Here is an 18,403-nt window from a genome sequence, read left to right as displayed (position 1 = left end):
TAGAAGTAAACTGCTACAATTGGTCACATCAACATGACATTTTCTCTCCCAGAATTTCACTGCTTATCTAAATTTTGAAATTTTTATTTTGAAGATCTCATTTCAAAATCCCCAGGAGACCTCAAAGGATTCATTTGATCTCTACCACCACCCAACTCCAGCCGCCATCACATCCCACCCTGAATCTCAGCCTCCTAATGGATCATCTCACATAAACTACTTCTTACTTCAATCTGTCCTCACTTTGGAGTCAGAGTAATATTTTCGAAGCACAATTTGAATCATATTGCAATCACCACAGCCTCATCCTCTATCCTCTGCTTTTGCCTACATCTTGCCTTTTAAAACACCCCAGTTTCCTCCTATTAATATGGCCTCCGGTGCTTCCCTGACCTTGCCCCACCTACCCCTTCAGCTCATCTCAGACCATCCTTTCACTGTCCTTGGTGCTTAGTTCCCATTGGCCTTCTTCCATTTTCCCCAGCTATCATGACGTTCCCCTCCCCACCTCCCCCAGCCCACCCCAAATCACAGCTTTTTCTCCTGCTGCTCATACTCTGCCTGAACATTCCACGACCCCTCAGTGAGCGAACTCTACTTACCATTAGGATCTCAGTTCAAGGAAGCCTTTCCTGACCCTCCAGCACAGGCCAGATCCACCATTGCACACACTTTCAGCATCCTCAACTTTTTCCTGATGCTTATCACCAGATTATGTATTTCTGTACTTATTTGATTAATGTCTTATTCTCCACTATCTTTTAAGCTCCGGTAGAGCAGAGACCACATTAGATTTTCTTTTTATATATATATTTATTTATTTATTTATTTTTGGCTGCCTCAGGTCTTAGTTGTGGCACGCAGGCTTCTCTCTAGTTGAGGCGCACGGGCTCAGTAGTTGTGGTGCAGGCTTAGTTGCCTCGTGGCATGTAGGATCTTAGTTCCCTGACCAGGGATCGAACCTGCGACCCCTGCACTGGAAGGCAGATTCTTAACCACTGGACCACTAAGGAAGTCCCACAGATTTTCTTCGTATATTGTCAGCATTCAGCAGAGTTTGGCTTATAAAGTGGGCACTAAATAAATGAATGAATGAAAGCCAAGAATAGATTATATTTTCTCTCTGCTTCTTTACTTTCCTGAGTTTTTTCCCCTAAAAGCCAAAATGGTGTTCTTGTTATTTGCCTAACACAGATTTTAGGGATTGCCCTGATGTTACTTTAAGTGACAGATATTGATATTATTTGCTAAGATAAAATGCTTGATATACAGTAAGTCCCCTACATATGAACAAGTTCCGTTCTGAGAGCACGTTCTTAAGTCCAATTTGTTCATAAGTCCAACAAAGTTAGCCTAGGTACCCAACTAACACAATCGACTATATAGTACTGTACTGTAATAGGTTTATAATATTTTTCACACAAATAATACATAAAAAACAAACAAAAAATAAAGAAAACATTTTTAATCTTACAGTACAGTACCTTGAAAAGTACTGTAATACAGTACAACAGCTGGCATACAGGGGCCGGCATCGAGTGAACAGGTGAGACAAGTTACTGAGTGGAGGAGGGAGAGGAGGTGGGAGATGGTAGAGCTGAAGGATCGTCAGAAGTAGGAGACAGAGGGCAAGCTGCAATTTCATTCATGCCTGATGTTGATAGAACGCATGTTTGCATCTTTGAAAGTTTGCAGCTTGAGGGTTCATATGTAGGGGACTTACTGTATGTATGGTAGGCCTTCAGAAAAACTTTAGTGAGCAACAGAAATATCCCTATATATCTGGCCAACAAGCCAAATATGGGCAGGGGTTAAATGTAAACATCTCAAGTTACTATATTTCAACTCTAAGAGGGAATTGGTCTAAAAACCAAAAGTAGCCTCTTTGCTTCTTATCTTCCAAGCATCCTTTGGACAAAGTGTTTGTCCCATACACTGCATGGCTAGGACACATGGGTGAAATAAACACAACCCCTGTTCTTGAGGATCCTCTGTCTCACAAAGCTCTATAGCACCCCTATAGCACTGAAGACAACTTCCAACATCTGTAGTCATAAAACCCCAATTTTTTTATATATTCTGTTTATATATTCTAACTTAAATGTATTCAGGTTTTACAAATAGACTGACAGCCTTTGTTTTCATGATGGGAAGAGTTTAAAAAATATCTATAAGTGCTCAATAAATTTTGGTTGAATGGACTAAATTTATCTATCCATCTATTTAGGTTTTATAGCAACTTTAAAGCAAAATTTTACGATCACTTTTTTTCACCCTCCGCTTACTTGAAGATCCTTCAAAAAGAATTGTAGCATGCAATTGTAGTGGAGGAGCGATATCTCTCAGTTGTGCTCGGGTCCACTTATGGTTATGAGAAACGTATAGCCCAGATTGGAACATCTTAGTTGCAAATCCCCAGTCCCGAGTCACTACATAACCTTCAGAAAACAAGAGACCTTGAAATAAGAGGAATGAGATTGGCAACTTCAGATTAGAAGCAAATAGCAGCAGGAGTCCAAGCCAGCAAATCGGGCATGAACTAAATCAAGTATCTAAAAGTCCAAGAATGAGCCACTCTATTGAGAGATGTTTCTTTTGAAATAAAATGGGGGTAATAATAATTGTACTTTCCCCAAGAGTTTTCATTTATATTTGAAAAGTGATTTAATCTGATATTAAAATGTGTTATGGAAGAAAAAAATGTTCTGTATGTGTGTGGTGTGTGTGTGTGTGTGTGTGTGTGTGTGTGTGTGTGTGTGTGTTGGTTATTCTCAACAAGCATCCAGTCACAGCTTTTCAAGAAAGTGGGAATTCAAAGAGGTTTTATTTCCAAAGCTTATTTTAAAAGTGAGAAGATTTTTGCATGTTATGTTTTTTATATAACATTCCTTGGGCTATTTATCAAGGCACAGAATTGAAGAAACATGATAACAGCTAGTACTGGCTAGGAATTACTGTACTTAATTAAAAATTAGACGTAGATACTGGCAACTTTGGTTTCACAAGATACCTGTCCTACCCACTGAGGGAAATTTAAATTCCACTTAGTACAATCAGTACATCAATACAGAGAAGTGTGTTGTAAGCAGATACTCTGCAGGAAGACAGAAGACGGTCTATGGCTGACTAGGAAAACAGACACAGAACTATAATTATTTTTATTGAGACTATTTAAATTGTGTTGGTTTCGAATGATTATCAAAAATATGTGCTCATTTTCATATTCAGAGAATTAGGAAATGTATAGGAAATAAGATTGACTCCTAGAGCTATAACAGTACTACCAACCACTGTTAAAATGCTATTGCATTTCCTTCCAATTTTATGTATGCATATAGACATATAAATTTTTCTTGCAAAATTGTGATTATGATTATATATTCAGATTGTGAGTAAGGGTTAAATTCAAGATTGAGTTTATGGATAGATTCAAGGTCAAGTTCATTGCTATGAAAACTTTATCTTATTGCAGTAAATATCTTATGACATGTTTTTAATAACCATATAGTACTTAATTATATAGTTATGTTTTAAACCATTCCCCATTGTAGATAGTTAGATGGTTTATATGTTTGTTTGTTTTTCTCATACATTGCTAGGTATCTCTAATTATTAAGATAAATCTCTAAAAGTAGACTTTTATGGTCAAAACCTTTAAATACCATGTAAAGGCTATTTTACATGGATTACAAAATTGTTTACAGGACTTCTGATGCTCATAAGAAATATATCAAAGAATCCATTTCTTCACAAACTTAATATAATTGAATATTAACAATTTTATCTCTGCCAAATTCATGAGAAAATATAAAATTTTATTATTGTAATCTGTGTTTTTTTATATACTGAGGTTGCATGGTCTTGTACATATACTTTATTTTTGTAAATTGTCATTTCGTATATGATTGCTTATTTTTTAATAGGGATGTTAGTATTTTTATTCATCTCTAAACAAATCTCAAACATAGTAATAAGTTATAAATTTTAAAATACTTCCCCAATTTTTATTTCTATTTTAATATTGTTCAGAGTGCCTTTTGACATTCATTCATGAAATAATCATTGAAATCTTGCTATGGGCTGCACACTGTTTTGAGCCCTGAGACACAGAAATGAACAAAACAGTAAAAAATCTGGCCTTTGTGAAGCTAAAACAAAACAGTCAAAAATCCTGGACTTCATGAAGTTTGTATTCTAGTTGAGGGAGAAAGACAACAAACAGATAGAAAAATTAACTGATATTATGTTAGAAGATGGCAATGTTATGCATAAAAGTGATACAGAGGAGATAAAAGATGCTAGTGATGACGACTGCAACTTTTAGTAGGGTGGTCAGGGGGGATGACGTTTGAGCAAAAACTTGAAGGGAGGGGTGGGGCTAGCCAGGCAGAAGAAATAGCAAGTGCAAAGTCAACAGATGAGATATGCCAGTTATGTTTAAGGAAGAGTACAAACAATACTGGTGTGGCTAGAATCAGTTGAGGTTGAGATGCCGTTAGAGAGGTTATAGGGACCCAGATAATGAAAAACCTAGTGCACCATTGTTAGACCTTGGCGTGCACTTCGAATGAAAAATGGATCACTGCAAAATTTTACATACATAAGTGCCATGATTTGACTTATAGGCTCATTCCGGGTGCCATATTGGAAATATGTGGAAGCAGGTACCACGGTTAGGAGGATACTGCATTAATCCAAACAAAAGACAGAATAAGGTGATACTGATTTAGAATGGTCAGACCCTAGATATACATTAGGAAAGAGTTGACAGGATTTACTCAAGGCAAGGTTTTAGAAGGTGAAAACAAGACAGTGATGACTCTAAGATTTTTGGCCTGGGCAACTAGAAGGATGGAATGGTCCTTAAGATAGTCAATGAAAGAAAAAAGGCCATTAGATGAGATGAGATCACTCAGAGAGTGATTGTAGGTATAAAAAAGAAGAGGAGCAAAGTCTGAGCTCTAGGGAATGACAACCAGCAGAAGAGTCTGAGAAATGGCCATTTAGGAGGAGGAAAGATAGAAGATTCCTGAAATATAGGGAAAGAGATAGTTTGAAGAGGAGAGAATAACCAATGGGGCAAATTCTGTTGACTGGATAGAACAGTAACTGAGATTCAGACGTGCCATGAGTATAATGACATGGAAGTTGTCAGTTACCTTCACAGGAAGAGTTTGAGTGAAAGCCTCTTGGAATCGGTTTGAGAGAAAAATAGGGGGAAAGGAGTTGGAAACAGCAAGTAAATACAACACTTGGGTTTAGTTTTGCTGCAAAGAGGAGTAGCGGTAGCTAGAGAGGAAGCTAGATGAGAGAGAGATTTATTTGAGATGAGAGTAATATGACTGGTTTCTATGTTGATGAGAAAGATACTTGGGGAAAAGATTCACAATAGAGAAGATTTAGTGGAGCAACATATGGAGCTGGAAAGAAACCTCAGGATCTACTAGATTAATGGAAGACTTGACTTTAGATAAAAATATGGATCGTTTATTCATAGTGACATGAGGAGGGGAAAGATATGGACATAGATGCTGGTATATGGGTAGACATAGTGGTGGAAACTTGAACATTTCCTACTGATTGGCTTTCATTTTCCTAGTAAAACAGAAGGCAATTTCATCAGCTGAGAGTGACACATGCTTTATTATTTTATAAGGGCAAATCTGTTGAGCTGTTTTTTGGGGGGTTTTTTGTGGGTGTTTTTGGTGATTTCTTCTTTTCAGTTTAGGAGTCCTCTCCCGTATTGAGGTCAGTTTTTAAATTTCCCCATAGTTTCTTCAAGTTTTTTAATATATAAATTTTATTATTTTTTTAATTTTTAGGGGAAAAACTATCAAATAAACAAGTCTAAGTATGACACCAAACCCAGAATACAAAAATGAATAACTGATAAACTTTACTATTTAAATATTTATGCATGGAAAAAATTTACTATAAACAAAGTTAAAAGACCAACCTAAAACTAATTCTGCATCAGCTGGGCTGCATTTGTGACTTGTGCCAGTTTTGCTCCTAGGTCTCAAGAGTCCTTGCATGCTTCCATGTTGTCTTTTGGAACTCGGCAATCACCATGTGAACAACCCTGAGTTAGCCTCCTGAAAGATGAGAGACCTCATGGAGGAGAGTCCGGTTGCCCTTGCCGGGACACAAGGCATGTGAGAGAGCCACCCCATTATGCAGACACATTTGCCTGTAGCCATGAGAGTGAGCCCAGCAAGGATCAGAAAAACCACCCAGCTGAGTCCAGTCTAAGTCATTAACCTGCAGACCCATGAGCTAAATAAATGGTTGTTACTGTTTTAAGCCACTGAAGTTTGGTAGGCTTGTTATGCAAAGATAGCTAACTCATATACTTGTTATGAGCATTTCTAAATGTTGTTGAGAGGATAAAAGATGCTTATTCAGCACCCTCTTCAGTCCCCAGAAAGAGTTAGTTCCATAATGATTAATAAGCAGTCAGTCAACATAAAGCTGATGTTAATTATAAGGGCAAATGTGAGCTTAAGATAATCTTTCCCAAATTGTTCTCTTCCATGCACTAGTCTTACTACGTGTTTATGAAAAGAGGGATCTCCGTGGTGAAATAATTTTAAGAAAGGGTTCATACTACATTCTACAATTGGAGCTCCGCAATGTCCATTAGCACATAAAGCCTCTAAGAAGTTTTAGGTCATGGCCTAAAACCTAGTAAATACTCAACAAATGCTCATGTATTCATATCATCATCCTTATCAACATCCTTATTATTTGCTGGCTACAAATTAAATCTGTCAGTTCAGATCCTTGTAACTTTCTAGTTAATTGAGTTAATTGATTTATCTCTCAGATCCTTCCAGTCAGTTGACTTTTCATCTTAATATAGACTAGACAATAATTTTAAAATAATTTTATGAAGTTACTAAAACTCTTGATTTTTTCATTTTAGATGATAAAAGAAAAAAATGAACTTTTATTGGTATGGCAGTGCAAGTTAGTTACACAAGGCAAATTTCTCAAAAGGGATTTCTAAGTAAATAGATACCATTTTTATTAACAGGCTGTGAACCTAGGGTTTGGCGACACTTTTTGGAATTCAGTACTCTGAGGTGATGATGGCTAAATGGAAAATGTCACAGGTGAAATATTCTCTGCTCTTTTTTTTTTTTTTGCGGTACGTGGGCCTCTCACTGTTGTGGCCTCTCCCATTGCGGAGCACAGGCTCCGGACGCGCAGGCTCAGCGGCCATGGCTCACGGGCCCAGCCGCTCCGCGGCATGTGGGATCTTCCCGGACTGGGGCACGAACCCGTGTCCCCTGCATCGGCAGGCGGACTCTCAACCACTGCGCCACCAGGGAAGCCCTCTCTGCTCTTTTAAAAACTGCACAGGTAAAAGGCAAAGTTAATTATCTTACTTACCATCAAAAACATAAACAACCATGAAGCAAAATTTTCAAGTAACGCTGGAAAGTCCCCTTGAAAATCCACCTCTGATGAATGCTAGTGGCCATGTATTATAATAATGAACAGGGCAAGAAAAGCGAGAGTATTTCCTCAGAGTTTAATCCTATCTATAAATGCAATGACCTTTCTTGAAACAAATAATAACAACAGTTTTCGTCTCATGTCTTTTCATTAAGCATTTCTCATTTGTTAAATTCTTCCTTTTTGGCATTGATTCTCATTGGTTATTCAATGTTTACATTTTCTGCCATTTTACTTGGTAATTAATTGTTGTCAATCTATTAATTTTTATCTGATAGCCATTTTCGTTTTTGATCTAAGCACCAAACACTTGGCAGTCTTTACCGGTCAACAGATTTAAGAAATGTCCTACATTTTATTGTTTACCTGTTTCTCCTGCCTAAGTTGCAAGAGCTTGGAAAGCAGTTGACGTAATACACCTGGATAGTAATAATTCTGCTTGTTTAGATAACATCTCCAGTCAATGTTAGTCATAGGGATTGTGGAATAAATTTATTCCCCATGTTACCCTAAACCCTTATCCTAGGCTTCTGTATTAGCTTACTAGGACTGCCGTAACAACAGAAATTTATTTTCTCATAATTCTGGAGGCTAGATGTCTGAGCTCAAGCTATTGGCAAGGTTAGTTTCTCTGAAGCCTTGATCTTTGACTTGTAGATGGTGCATCTTTACCTGTGTTTTCACGTGGTGTTCCCTCCATACTTGTCTGTGTCTAAATTTCTTCATATAAAGACACCAATCATATGGGATTAGAGCCTACCTTAATTACCTCTATAAAGGCCCTATCTCCAAATAAAATCACATTCCACAGTACTGGTGATGAGGGCTTTTACATACAGATTTTGAGGGGCCACAACTCAGTACATCACAACTTCCTTCTTAGTTTTCCTCCTTAACTGTATTACATAAATGCTCAGTTCTCTGTCTTTAAAATAAAGATAAGGAAGCAGTTATCTTCCAATGCTGGAAGTACCATAAAGACTCAGTTAAGTATCAGCTGATACTATTTTGGACCATCTATTACTCTACTCTGGATCTGTGAAATAAAGAGTAGAATTATCAAGGGTGGAGGAGAAACTGGAGAAAATGAAGCACAGACTGCTAAACACAAAACTAGTCTATGGCATAATGGTTAAGAGAACAGGTTCTTGGGTCAGATTAAAATACAGCCCTGCCACTTATCAGGCATAAAACTTTATTCATTGCTTTACATTTTAGATTGCTCATAAATCAATATTCTTCATCAAGATGTTGAAAAGGTTAAATGAGATAAGGCGAGGAGACTACCATCGAGGTCCTTGGCAACCAGTGGCTGTTATCAAAATTAACCACCCCAGGCTAATAAAGAATTCACTGTATCCCCACTTAACTCTCGTGTGCTTTCTATTTAGTCCAAAGAAGTGAATGAGACTATTTACCGAACCGAACACCATATTATTGTCCTGAAAATGATTAGCCAAAGAAATGTACCCTTTTCACTTAGGAAGAGGAGTGATGACTCTATGAATTCACTGTCTGTAAAGGGTTCTTAGGCTTACAGCTCAGTCCTTAAGCTTTGCAGGCTATTTCTTAGATTCAGCAATTTCTGAAAGCCCATCAAATAACCTCACAAAAAAATTTAGTTGATCCAAGATTCACTCACTCAATTATTATTATTAAATAATAATAATTTATTATTTCACTCAAAATAATAAATTGGTCCCTAAAACGATGTCCAGGAGACCTTCAAGATGGCGGAAGAGTAAGACGCGGAGTTCACCTTCCTCCCCACAAACACATCAGAAATACATCTACACGTGGAACAACTCCTACAGAACACCTACTGAACGCCGGCAGAAGACCTCAGACCTCCCAAAAGGCAAGAAACTCCCCACGTACCTGGGTAGGGCAAAAGAAAAACAGAGACAAAAGAGTACGGATGGGACCTGCAACTCTGGGAGGGAGCTGTGAAGTAGGAAAGGTTTCCACACTAGGAGCCCCTTCGCTGGCGGAGACTGCGGGTGGCGGAGCGGGGGAAGCTTCGGAGCCGCGGAGGAGAGCACAGCCACAGGGGTGTGGAGGGCAAAGCGGAGAAATTCCCGCACAGAGGATCGGTGCCGACCAGCATTCACCAGCCCGAGAGGCTTGTCTGCTCACCTGCCGGGGCGGGCGGGGCTGGGAGCTGAGGCTCAGGCTTCGGTCAGAGCGCAGGGAGAGGACTGGGGTTGGCGGCGTGAACACAGCCTGCAGGGGCTTAGTGCGCCACAGCTAGACAGGAGGGAGTCCGAGAAAAGGTCTGGAACTACCTAAGAGGCAAGAGCCCATTGTTTCCTGGTGCACGAGGAGAGGGGATTAAGAGCACCACTTAAAGGAGCTCCAGAGACGGACACGAGCCGCGGCTATCAGAGCGGGCCCCAGAGACGGACATGAGACGCTAAGGCTGCTGCTGCCGCCACCAAGAAGCCTGTGTGCGAGCACAGGTCACTCTCCACACCTCCCCTCCCGGGAGCCTGTGCAGCTCGCCCCTGCCAGGGTCCCATGATCCAGGGACAACTTCCCCGGGAGAACTCACGGCCGCCTCAGGCTGGTGCGACCGTCATGCCGGCCTCTGCTGCCGCAGGCTGACCCCCGCGCTATGTGCCCCTCCCTTCCCCCCAAGCCTGAGTGAGCCAGAGACCCCGAATCAGCCGCTCCTTTAACCCCGCCCTGTCTGAGCGAAGAACAGACGCCTTCCAGCGACCTACACGCAGAGGCAGGGCCAAATCTGAAGCTGAACCCTGGGAGCTGTGCGAACAGAGAAGAGAAAGGGAGATTTCTCCCAGCAGCCTCAGGAGCGGCGGATTAAATTTCCACAATCAAATTGATATACCCTGCATCTCAGGAATATCTGAATAGACAACGAATCATCCCAAATTGTGGCAGTGGACTTTGGGAGCAACTGTAGACTTGGGGTTTGCTTTCTGCATCTAATTTGCTCCTGGCTTTATGTTTATCTTAGTTTAGTTTTTAGAGTTTATTATCATTGGTAGATTTGTTTATTGATTTGGTTGCTCTCTTCCTCCTTTTTTTTATATACAGATATATATATTTTTTTCCTTTTTCTCTTTTTGTGAGTGTGTATGTGTATGCTTCTTTGTGTGATTTTGTCTGTATAACTTTGCTTTTATCATTTGTCCAAGGGTTCTCTCGGTCCTTTTTTTTTTTTTTTTAGTATAATTTTTAGCACATGTTATCATTGGTAGATTTGGTTTTTGGTTTGGTTGCTCTCTTTATTTTTTTTCTCTCTTTTTTCTTTTTTTCTCCCTTTTCTTCTGAGCCGTGTGGCAGACAGGGTATCGGTGCTCTGGCTGGGTCTCAGGCCTGTGCCTCTGAGGTGGCAGAGCCGAGTTCAGGACATTGGTCCACCAGAGACCTCCCAGCTCCACGTAATATCAAACAGTGAAAGCTCTCCCAGAGATCTCCATCTCAAAACTAAGATCCAGCTCCACTCAAATACCAGCAAGCTAGAGTGCTGGACACCCTATGCCAAACAACTAGCAAGACAGGAACACAACCCCACGCATTAGCAGAGAGGCTGCCTAAAATCATAATAAGGTCACATACACCCCAAAACAAACCACCGGACATGGTCCTGCCCACCAGAAAGACAAGTTCCAGCCTCATCCACCAGAACACAGGCACTAGTCCCCTCCACAAGGAAGCCTACACAACCCACTGAACCAACCTTACCCACTGGGGGCAGACACCAAAAACCACGGGAACTACGAACCTGCAGGCTGTGAAAAGGAGACCCCAAACACAGTAAGTTAAGCAAAATGAGAAGACAGACAAATGAAGAGGAAATAGGTAGTCTACCTGAAAAAGAATTCAGAGTAATGATAGTGAACATGATCCAAAATCTTGGAAAAAGAATGGAGAAAATACAAGAAACGTTTAACAAGGACCTAGAAGAACTAAAGAGCAAACAAACAATGATGAACAACACAATGAATGAAATTTAAAATTCTGTAGAAGGAATCAATAGCAGAATAACTGAGGCAGAAGAACGGATAAGTGACCTGGAAGATAAAATAATGGAAATAACTACTGCAGAGCAGAATAAAGAAAAAAGAATGAAAAGAATTGAGGACAGTCTCAAAGACCTCTGGGACAACATTAAACACAACAACATTTGAATTATAGGGGTCACAGATAATTGAAACTTTCCAAATATTACAAATTTTAATTTATAATAAATTTCCTTTCAAAAGTATCTTGAAATCCTTTTATTTTGTAATAGAAAAGGATGAAAGGAAAATAATATTTCAGAGTGGATATAATGAAAGCTACTACTAAGATTATCTACCATCGAAAGGAAAGAATTGCATCTAAGTACTGTATTTTGGATGTTTTATTTGCCTCTAGATTTCTAAACACAATAATGTCATTTGATTTTACCTAATTTCCCTTGAATCAAAATGATATTTGTGTTAAAGTAAAACGTACTCTAGAGACAATACAATAGTTCTCAGAAATGTAAAATGATTCCTTTTCTTTGTGCCTAGGTGTCTCTAACAAGATTCAATCTGCAGTTTACCCATCTTTTTAATAGTAGAGACTTTGGGGAGTGAATGAAAATAACTGTGAACCTAGTGAAAGAAAAATTGGACAGGAGATATTGAGCAATCATGCTTTATTTATTCAGTTAGCAATTCCCTTTACCAAAAATTCTCTAGACAAATGAGAGGAATTAGAATGGTTATCCAGCACATTTTCTTGGAATTTCTTTTCAACTATGCTTGGCATTCAGCAGTGATGTGTCACAAAGGTACATCGATGGCTCCACATCCTTAGTGTTCTAAGAACAGGGTAAAGAGCATGCAATGCAATAAATGACTCCAAAGTTACGTGTTAAATTTTCATCTCTATCAGAATCTTTGGGTGTTTCCATTATCAGAAATATTATTCTTTGTTAGGGGGAGAAAACGAATTCAGTGTATCTTTTCTGAAGGTGAAGAGAAGTATTAATGTTTCCTTAAATGCAGACTCTCTGTAATCATACCTATTTAAATCAGCCTCACTGAGTACAGCAATGTCAGCATGTTATCTTGTAAAGAAGGATAAAATTATGCATCCTACTTGCTGAATTATTAATGGTGTTTAATTTCTCCAGCATTCACTTTTGATTCTAGGGTCATAAGCAGAAATGCATTTGCTGATTCACAAGAACAAAAATGGAAGAATTAGCCAACACTTTCCAATATCTATAGTCAACCATTGTCCTACTCTTAAGAGCCTATTTCAAACCAAGTATATTATTCAGAAAAACTTTGGGGAATGAAAAAGTTAGCCTTGAGTTTTTAATGCAGAGTGATAAAGAAGAATTGGTGTTTTGAGGACACCAAAGAAGCGGAGCAAAATCCTTTCAAGTGCAAACAATCACAGTTTACAGATATACCTGCCACTCCAGAGTTCACCAGAAAGGGTCATCAGAATTTTATAGTGGATTTCAATGTATACACTTAAAATGACTATTAGAGTGTTTTGTCAAGGTGGCCACAGGCAATCCTTTCATTTCTGGCACTGGAGTTGGTTTACGTAAAGCAATAAAAGAATAAGATGACTTGAAAAAAAAAAAAAAGCAAATAAGCCAACACATCAACAAACAATATAACTGTCTCTTGAAAATGTAGTTTTCCATAAAAATCTTAGGTTGCATGATTTTGTTTAACCTCTCTATTCCTGCAAGTGTATATGCAAAATGGTTCTTCTGTTTAAAAAGAGTAAAATCTGATTAATTTCAGTCAAAAGCGGGAAGGGGATATTGTAACCTACAGGGGCTCGAATCTATTGGGGTAGCTTTGACGATCTCAACAGGAGCGACCAGAGACCACCCTGTAGACTCCTAGCATGAGAATATTCAACTTCAGTCTCCTGTGCCCTTCGGTATTCTTGTTCAAATTCACATTATTGAGAGAGAACCCATAGCCCTCACTTGGGATGTGAGTATGTCCCAGTGGTAAGCTTGGGGGGGTGAAGAGTGGTTGCGGGAATGGGGAAGAGAGCGGAGAGAGAAATGACAGGGATGTGCAGTATACCAGAGTGGCATGCCCACCAGCTCACGTGGAAGGAAGCAGGGCTGCTCCTCCAATGAAAAGAGAAAGCTTTCTCTAGCAGAGGGATGGAAATATTGGCTGGCCCCTGCTCCCCATCAAAAATGTAAGTAAACTGGACTTCCCTGGTGGCGCAGTGGTTGCGAGTCCGCCTGCCGATGCAGGGGCACGGGTTCGTGCCCCGGTCCGGGAAGATCCCACATGCCACAGAGCGGCTAGGCCCGTGAGCCACGGCCGCTGAGCCTGCGCGTCCGGAGCCTGTGCTCGCAACGGGAGAGGCCACAACAGTGAGAGACCCACGTACTGAAGAAAAAAAAAAAAAAAAAGGCTGCAGTGGGTAAAAGAGCTTAGGATGGTTTCTCCCCTGGATGATACATAAACAGATCGCCAAATCTTCCATAAAAACAGGTCTATTTAATAATAGCAAACTACTCGTTCATTACTTCTTCTAATTTTTATTCATTGCTACTTTTAGGATTACAGGAACAATTATGCTTGGAATTGAGGTTGTATCTGCAACAAAGATCAGTTTGGAGAAAAACAGCATATTTGAACTTGGAAATATCTGCTTATTTTGTAAACCACTGTTTAGGAAGCAGTTAGTGTATTTGGTCTATATTAAGTATTTTGCTGATAATCAATTAAGTCCAAATCATATTCACATTACACCTCCTATGGATGTGGTATGGTAATCAAGATATTTTGATTACCTTGAAGGAATTTAGAATATAGCAAAAGAAACAGAGTTAAAACATAGAATATCTCATGTAACATTGGTCTTATGATAGGGGTATGCATAAATATTTTGTAGTCACTCTAATGCTAGAAATGGCCAATCTTAAACATAAAATATAATACTTTAATGTTAAAATTCAAGTCCTTTGCATGACATACAAGATTCTCTCTCATCTGGTCCATAATGACATTTCCAATGACTTCCTCTCTTTTCCATTTATAACGCAGGAATATGTGTAATTTCTAAAGATGGACTATGTTCTTTTATGCCTCCATTCATGCCTGTTTGGTTGTTTATTTGTTTATCTGTCTGTTTCCTGGTTAGACTGTGAGACCCTTGCACGGTGGCTTAATAGACCCTCATAACCCCAGCACCTGCCACAGAGCCAGGCATGTAATTGCCATCCATAAAGATTTATGAAATTAAACTGAGTTAATTGATTTATTCTCCATGAGATTTTGCAAGTAAAAATCATTGCTCATTGCTCTGCTCAGGGCTCTCACAATATTTTATCCTTCCTATCATTTTATTCTTTTTTCTCTTTATCATGGAAACGGTAGAGGACAAGATTGATGTCATTTTTCTTCTTTCACCAGCTCCTTGCACAGTGCTCACCACCTACTGGGGTCAAATATATTAATTGAATTAATTATAAGTAGACTAGGCTGATCAAACACCTTACCCAGGAATCTCAATAGATGGCATCTTAGTTATTTTTCCTAACTGCCATTTTTTTAGTGCTCCCAAAACTTCAGACACTATATCTGATGCCATCTAATGTAAAATCTTATGTAAAGGATCGTTAAGATCTATCCTAGTGAGAAAAGCAGCAAAAGTTAAAATAGTCAAGTAGTTAGAGGCTCAAATAATAAAATAAAGATATGTAACAAGTGTTAGAAAAAGCAACTCTTAACCAAGTTATTTTCTCAGGAATGCACTCATCAAGATTTTACTTTGTAGAACTTACTTGTTGTCCCGAAGACAATTTCAAGCATAAATATTGGCAAATAAACGCCATCCCCACATTCCTCCCTTCAGCCCAACATCCTCATCTCATGAGGGTATAAGTTATATTAGAAATAAATTTTAAAATATATGTTATACTAAAAAAATTAAAAATATATAAAATGGATGTTATGCTAGAAGTAAATATGTTTAATCTAATTTTTAAGAGTTTCATAAAGTGAAATTAGAAGCCAAAATATTCAAACACAAAAAGCCCAAATCTAATCATGTCTGATTCTAATCTCATCTCATCTAATCGTTGATTTAGGTTACTATAGAGCCAGAGTCTTCCCTGGTCTTGAATAAAGAGATGGGGACTGGATGCCAAGGATAAGAGAGTAGGGAGGGCCAGGCTGGACTGACTGCGGGATGGAGGAGAGCAAGGCAAACTGGGAGACAGAGAGGCAAAAAAATACATTACTTTTATTCTTTGTTACAGAAAATAGCTTTTGCTTTGAAGAAGTTGCTGCATATTTTCTGCCCCTGGCTGCCCCTATTTTCGATCACCCCACTCACCACAAAATTTATAAACATCTAAGCAGAAACAGTGAACAGAAACATTAGAATGTTACCTCTTACTTTCCACATTTTTTTTTTAATCAAAAACACATGAAGTGGAATTAGCTAGCTTTTAGTGGTAGGCTTTTTGAAAGGTGGTTTTTATCTACCACTTAATTGACATAAAATCTTTGAAACTCTGCTGATGGGTGAGCACTCCAATATCCCCCCCCCCTCCAGTTCTAACCTTGGCACTTTACTTGGGTGATTGTCAAACCTAGGAACGGCAAAGAATATCCAGGCCTTCCTTTTTGAAACAGACTTGATAATAGCCAGCCAAGGGTCTACCTTATTTTTGCTGTGGTTGTTATTTGTCTGTTTGCTTGGTTGATTTTTATTTATCTATGTTGTTTTATCTAGTATCTGACAGTATAACAGGTACTTGAGCACAAAGACTTGTCTTTCCTCTGAGTAGCTCACAAAACCCAGTGACAAAAAATACATTTTAAAACTCTATCTTCTTTACTATTTGGAAAAATTTCAGGCTAAGCTACCGGGCTTTACAATGATTATATGGTGCTTTTCAAAAAATTACTTGTGGTCTCCGTATTGAAGATATCATGATTAAATTAAGAAGGAAACATTTAGTATTCATCTGTTTTTCAGTGTGGAGGGAAAGATTCATTAGGTCATATCTATATCATCCGTTGAGCAATTTAGTAGGCAAGAAATATTTTGTTACAATTTCATTAATCATTCATTATCGTCCACATTAGAATATCCACATAAGTTGAATGTTCAAAATAAACCATTCTGGACTGAAATCAAACCATATCCATCCAGTGGTACATTATGAAGCAAATTCTGCTTATATTCTTGCAGCAAAGCAAATTCAGCTGATCACAGCAGCATAACTTTAAAACCTACTGAATTTCACTGAAGCCTTTCTCAAATTCACTTTTGGGTCCAAACTAAGCAAGATAAATTATGTACCCAAAGGTGTTTTTCTGAGAAAATTATTAGGGAATGAAAAATAGAGGTTAGCTTGCCATGGCCTCAGTATCACTACTGTTGTCCCTTAAATTAGATTTTCACCGAGATCTGCTACTGCTATTCCGGCCTTGGCCTTGGTACACAATGTGCCACGGAACTGCAGACAGCAGCACAAGCAATTAGATCAGCTCATGTGGGTGTGTGATTCTGTTCTAAATTTGTTAAGTTTGGACTACACACAGTATTAAATAGTAGATCATAAGCTGATTCTAAATTTGATTTCTTTAATGTACTCTATTTCATTTTATTTTACTTTTTCTTTCTTTATTTTTATTTTTTGGCTGCATTGGGTCTTCATTGCTGCGCATGGGCTTTCTCTAGTTGCGGCGAGCGGGGTCTACTCTTTGTTGAGGTGCGCAGGCTTCTCATTGCAGTGGCTTCTCTAGTTGCGGAGCACAGGCTCTAGGCATGCAGGCTTCAGTAGTTGCAGCACTCGGGTTCAGTAGTTGCGGCACGTGGGCTCAGTAGTTGTGGCGCACAGGCTTCGTTGCTCTTCGGCATGTGGGATCTTCCCAGACCAGGGATCAAACCCATGTCCCCTACATTGGCAGGCAGATTCTTAACCACTTCACCACCAGGGAAGTCCCAATGTACTCTATTTCATTTTGATCTTGAGGCCTTAGTGCATCTGGGGAGTGGTTCTTGGGGGATTGGCAATTGGGCCAAGTAAGAATCACCTGGGGAATTTTTAAAGCATATGAATACTCATACACCTGATTCAACCCTCCATTCCAATGCCCTAACTTTCTCCATCCCAGATGTGTGTAAGTTGAAAAAAGTTGATCTAATATTTTGGATACCCAGCACCGTCCAATATCACAAATTACAGAGATTGCTAGGCTGGGTTTATGCTTGCAAACTTGGAGCCGAAATAACCTGGAGTTTCTCACTCAGCAAAAATAACAAAAAAGGAAAATCTTTTTGCCCCCAACTATAGAAGAGAAAATCAAAGGGACAGGGGACACAGAGTCAGGATGGCTTGTGTCCCAGCAGCGAAGAGTCGCCCCTGTCCATAGCAGAATCCACACCTCTAAAGTCAGCCTAGAAACAGATGATGGTGTCAAGGGTGGAAGGTATCATCCTCTTCCCATGTATATCAATCTTGACTGTTCCCTGAAACTACGACCAAGAAAAACTAGCACAATAAATACTGTTATTTGCAAACTGTTGCTTTATGTTATTATATCATTGGATCCTTTTCTGCTTGAAAATGGGAAAAGTGTGAGCAGCTATGAAAATATTCTAGTGTCCTTGAGAGACCATTCACTAAAATAGAGAAGGACCTAGAAAATGCCTAGTCGTAATGCCTGTCTGAAACTCAGAGGTGATCACTGAGTTACCAGAATTTGGCACTTGCTTTTATGTATTAAACTTTATGAATTCATGATGGTGACTCTTTCACTGACACTTGGTATACCCGTGTCTTTTGGACCCAGTTTAGTGAAACTGTTAACATGTTCAACTTGAAATTAAATTACTTTTTGTCGTCTTCCTGGACATGAAAAGAAAGAAATCATTTACCTATTCCTTGAAGGCTGACTATGCGGCCGTGTTTATTTCTGTATCCCACACAGCATAG

This window comes from Lagenorhynchus albirostris, chromosome 14 (assembly GCF_949774975.1).
Source record: "Lagenorhynchus albirostris chromosome 14, mLagAlb1.1, whole genome shotgun sequence".
Lineage (NCBI taxonomy): Eukaryota > Metazoa > Chordata > Mammalia > Artiodactyla > Delphinidae > Lagenorhynchus > Lagenorhynchus albirostris.
This window is presented reverse-complemented; position numbering follows the sequence as displayed.